This window comes from Corvus brachyrhynchos, unplaced genomic scaffold, assembly GCF_000691975.1.
Source record: "Corvus brachyrhynchos isolate BGI_N302 unplaced genomic scaffold, ASM69197v1 scaffold115, whole genome shotgun sequence".
Lineage (NCBI taxonomy): Eukaryota > Metazoa > Chordata > Aves > Passeriformes > Corvidae > Corvus > Corvus brachyrhynchos.
In genome coordinates, this window is record NW_008239553.1 from 523,072 (window position 1) to 528,761 (window position 5,690).

The window sequence follows — 5,690 nt, forward strand, 5'->3', positions numbered from 1 at the left end:
GCACATTTCCACAAAAGAAGGAAATTCTCCAGGGGATACCTGGACAGCAGAGTTCTTCCTTCTATTGGAGACTCCTTATAAATTATCAGCCTTTTTCCCTCCCATCCCACCTCCCTCAGGCACATTCCTAACTCAAAATACCTGAAACTTATCATAAACTCTGAATGTGATCAACTAAACATAACCAGAGAGAGCTTCAGGCCTTCACTCCCTTCTACACATCCAGTTCCAGGGGGGCTCGCAGAATCAGCTAAGTTGGAAAAGACCTGTGAGAGGATCAAGCCCAACCTGTGACTGAACACCCCATGCCAACTAGACCATGGCACTGAGTGCCACATCCAGTCTTTCCTTAAACACCTCCAGCGACAGTGACTCCCCCACCTCCCTGGGCAGCCCATTCCCATGTGTAATCACCTTCTGTGAAGAAATTCCTCTCTACGTCCAACCTGAACCTCCCCTGGCACAGCTTAAGACTGTATCCTCTTGTCCTGTCACTGGTTGCCTGGGAGAAGAGACCAACCCCCACCCGGTTACAGCCTCCTTTCAGGCAGCTGTGGAGAGCAATAAGGTCACCCCTGAGCCTCCTTTCCTCCAGGCTAAACAACCCCAGCTCCCTCAGCCAAGTTCCAGAAGCAGGGAAGTCATATTGCATATGAGGTTACTGCAATATCACAAACTTAAGCTGGTTATTTCTTTCTTCTTTATTTTAAAAGCTACAATATTCAGGTAGCTCAAGGAAAAACAACTTTTGGATTTTGTCTGCTCATAAATCCATCACAACAGCTTGGGGGAAAACAGTAAATAAGATATTGGAAGAATAGCACAAGAGGCCAAAAGAAGAGCATCTGCCTCTGGATGTGCTATTTGCAACCAAAGTCAGGTAGCAGGCTGTGATATTAGTGTGTGGTATTGATTTGTTCTTAATCCAGAGAAATGCCCCTGTAATGAACTCTGCTGTGCCCTTAATGATTTCATATTGAAGGATGTTAGGTGCCTTGCTCATAACAGAGTAACAGCAACTCCAAAAATAGCAATCCTCATAATAAAATGTTATTGAGAATCCAGAATTTCAATATAAAAGGGACTCTGCTGTACTCAAGGGCTTACTAGGTACAAATGCATACTTTAAGAAGTTGTATTAAAGTCATGTTGGTACCTGAGTTACAGAGACACTGCGAGATGCTACTCCGGGGAGCAGCTGAGCCCCGGTCCCCAGGAAACTTTTAGGCAGATGTAATACAGGCAGGATTTAATCCCACCAGATGACTGGGGCTGGATGTCTAGAAAGAGCTGAGATGCTTTTGCAAGCTGCCTGCGAGGGCAGAAGAGTGTGGCTGCGGTGCTCCTCAGCAACAAACAGGGGCAGCACAGGAACAGGGTGCTGGGCCAGGTGCCACGTGCCTGGTCCTGGCTCTGCTGCTCATCCCCAGCCCTCAGCAGAAGCCCCTTCCAGAGGGCCACCACCGAGCTGCCACTCCAACTGGTGCAAGGGGGCTTGCAGGAGAGGGTGGCTGCCACCAGGCTCCCAGCGGGAAGAAGTATTCCTACCAAGATCTGGGCCACCACAAAGAACTCGAGCTGGGAGCACCAGGCCTAAGGTTGACCTCACTTGCAGGTGATGCCTCAGCTTTGTCAGTGCTGCAAACAGCAGCCCCAAATTAAGCCCGCTGGGCTTCCCAGCCTCTCTCAGCACAGACCTTATCCTGCAGGCTGGCCCAGGGGGCAAGACCCCAGTGGCTGGGAAGGATGGTGGTTCCCCATCTCCCACCATATGGTTGGTGCCAGAGACCCTCACTTGGACTAGAGGAGCAGAAGGGAAGACCCAGCCCTGCAAAGAGATGCTGGGGAGCAGCTTCAAGCCTTCAAATAACTCTCAGGCACCAACCAACTTCATTAAGAGCAAGCAGAGGCATCTCCTGCCCCATCTAGCAGAACTGGGAACAGGATTAATTAGCTGGAGGAACAAGGGGTGAACATTTGCCTCCTACAACACCCAAAAGTAACCTCAGAGCTTGGCTTTTAGGTTATCCAGGATATAGACTGGAAAAAAAGCCATTAGTTCAACTGTGCCTGATTCAAACCATAACTGCCTTAATTACAGCCCATTGTTTCTGACCCCTGCCCAGAAGGTGATGTCAGCCAGGCTGCCCTACCTGCAGGGTCTGTGTGTGGGGCAGGTGGGAACACCTGAGGGGGCTGTGGCTTGCTGCCTCCCCCAGGACCCTTTCCTGGGGAAAAATGGTATTAAAAACTGGACCAGAATGGTGAACTTGTTCCCCTGAACTGGCTGTAAGCAGGTGAAGCAGGAACTGTCTCCCTCTGCCCAAACCCCAAACTGCCTCTCTGCTCCAGCCTAGTTCCTGATAACAGCTAACCCACAGGCTGGCAGTGCCTGGTCCCCCTCAGGGAGACAAGCAGCGTCCTTGGACCCTGTCTCTGAGAAGGACTCTGAATCCTAGAGCAGTGAAACAAGAGTAGCAGTGCATGGAGAGCAGAAGCTATTTGCATTCACATTCCAGAAACCTCTGCCTGCAAGAGCAGAATCAAGTTTACTCAAAGCTCCAGGCTATGAGAAACCAGAAAAAATGACTGATTCTAAACCAGAAGCTGCAGTTGACACCAGTGATGTGCATTTCCTATTGCTGGTTTTAGAAGTGCCACCAGAGTTCAGCAGTTTTGTGGGGTCGTAACTCCTTTGGAGCAGTATTTTTATTGTTACGTTCATTACAGGCGGAGCTGAAGAGGTGCAGCTGCGACTGACGCTCCACAGAGCTTGGCACAGCTTCAACCGGCACTGAAAGGAAGTTTCAATCAAAGAGGACAAGGAAAAGGAAACACTGTTAGTAATTAACTTGTCCATTGTGCTGAGCAGGCCCTGGTGGAGGGCTCAAGGGTGAGAAGGAGCTCAGCTCTCACTCAGGAAGTGCAGGAGGGACTTTTCCTGCACTGCTGTCTGCTCCTCCACTCCCATCCAGCACCAGTAACATCTGAGTAGCTGCTCACTTCCCCAAAGGGGTCATGAGCTCTGCCAAAAAACCCTGGTACAAGAGGTCTCCTCAAACCTCCAGGCAAACTGGGGACACAACTCCTGTATTCCAGTCAGAGCCTTAACCACATCCCCGCCAACCCACCGCTCTGCTTGTGAAATGCTGCCTCTTCTCACCCACATTTGTTTAAATTCAGTTTGCTCCCTGAAGGCAGAGTTGGTTTTTTGGTATAAAAGAGGCCAAGAGCCCACGTTTGCTGGAACTGTGATTTTAATAGCCTGATCCCATGACATTACCTGTGGTAAGTGAACTGTAAAATACACGTGAAAAATGTATTTAATACATATGCAACTTTCTTTGCTGTTCCATGATTTAGGGCTCCCTCTTTTGGGGTTCAGGATTTGTCAATCTGGAACTGTAGACAAACCTCAAATGTTTCTTTTGAGTAATCCTGCCACAACTGCCAGCTAGAGCCTAAACAACTGAATCATTCATGAGCCCATCCACAGAGCACGAGGCATTCAGCAGAGGAAAGAGCACGTCAGCCTTTAACTGGCTGCTATTAAAAACCTGAAAAAGGGCGGTGGGAGAAGGAGGAAGGAGGAAAAGGAAATAAATTATAATATTGATCATGTTTGTGGAGCGATGATGGAAGAGGGATGGAAAACACAAGCACAATATGTGAATTAGCTTGGGATATCTTAGAGAATTGGGCACATTTAAATGGGACAAGATTTAATTTAGGTAAATATAAAATAGGTCCTGATGATGCTCAGTATATAACAGAGGAATAACACACAAGAGAAGAACCACAAGAGCTGGCTGTGGAGGAACATGCCTTCAGATGTCATTTTGTAGTACTATTAGCTGTTATTTCAGTCTGGGGGGAACTCAGCTGACATCCTCCAGGAGTGAAGATAGCAGCGAAGTCCCAAAACCTGAGCCTGGTGCCTCACATTTCAGGTCATCATTGCTCAATTCTGCATCCCAAAATGGGCAGCAAGGAATCAAAGCATGTAAAACAACATGGGAAAGCAATTAGTCACTAAAGACTGCTTGGGGGAGGGTAAAAAGGTCATTAAACAGGAAGCTTGCCCAGGAACTGGAGAGAAGGGAGAGGGGAACCATGACTCTGGAAGGATCAAGCACATTTTTGTGGTGTCAGACTTCTGGGGTAAAGAGGTTCCAGCCTTTCTGAGCAAAGTAAGAAATATAAACCTCACCTGTAAAGGCTCCTGCAGGCAGTGGAAATCCTCCAGCATGGCAGGAGATCTACAGATGTACATACACACACATATGGTCAAAGTTGCAAAGCATCCCCCCACACGTCTGCACGCCGGTGTAGTGCCTGCTTTGGTTGTCTCTGACCCCAGGGGTGCAAGGGGCTCAGTGTGGCCCTCATGCTCCCCCCATGGCTGCCAGGGACACATGTGACAGTCAAAGTCACATCTGGGACCGCAGGGGGGCAGGGTTGGCTGTTTCTGTCCCAATGCGGGGAGACAGCAGCCCGTGGCAGGATCAGGCCCTGCCAGGGCACGGGGCTCTCCCTACACTCCATGTGGGTAGAAAGTGCTCTTCTCTTGTCAGCAAGATAGTTCACTACCCAGAAGAATGAAGCCTGGAAAAGCGTTATGCTCAGCAGCTCCCTTTCTGCAGAGAGGAGCCGCAATCAGGAGAGGAAAAGCTGCTGATCCTGATGGGCTTGGCACGTGCAGCTTCCTTTCTGTTAATGCAGGCAGCCGGAACGCAGGAGGAGCAGCCTCCTTTGCAGGGCGTAAGAGCACTTCAGAACCCCAGAACGGGGAACTTGGAGCGATGCTGGAATGAGTCACTGAATGCATTTGGGGGGCATCAGCATCCTTGCTGCTCATGGGATTACAGCTCGTTTGAGAGCATTACGCTCCCTCCCCACAAGGAATTTGTCATCTTTGAAGGCACCACATGAATCTGCTCCCCGTCGCCTCTGTGGCCTGCTGGGCGGTGCCACTGGCAGGAAAGGAGAGCATTCCCCTTGCCATTTCCCAAGCAGGCGGTATTTGTCCTATCTCACCAGGGAGGAGAGTATCACTGCCTGAGCCTCGACTTTCTCTCCACTGCTGCAGCAGTGCTCAGTCCCAGCCCATCAGGAAAACAAGGACATTACAGCTGCCACTGAAGGCAAAAGAAAGGGACACCAAAGCCTCCCTAGGGGGAAAATTCCCCCCAGTTAAACAGCAGAAGAAAGGGCATGTCTGTACTGGTTTGGGGTTAGAAGCAGCCTTGCAGGGGAGCATAAAATTCTTGTCTTGTTTGAAACTGCAGGAATAGAGTGACTGCCCAAAGCTGGACCCTTGCAGAAACTGCTTCCACTACAGCTGTTTTCCCCTTTATTCCTAAGCAAATTGTGCTGACCACATGGCCACCCCAGGAGAGCAGACCCCGGGCTGTGCTAACTGCTGCAAAGGGCTATGCACAGCTGAAATCTCCATGTTCAAAGGGAGACAAGCCTGTGCTCCTGTCTCGAGAGAGAGGGATGAGACCTGAGGCTGCGGGATGCTGTAAGATGGCAATTGCACCTTGATCATGAATACTGCAGAAGCCCTTCCAAAGAGAAAGAGAAATCGCTTTTAAGCAGTATCTTCAAGCTCAGACACTCTGCGCTCAGACTTCAGACACCACTCCATGACAGTCTGGCAGAAGGGGTGCTAATTTCCCTCTGGGGTT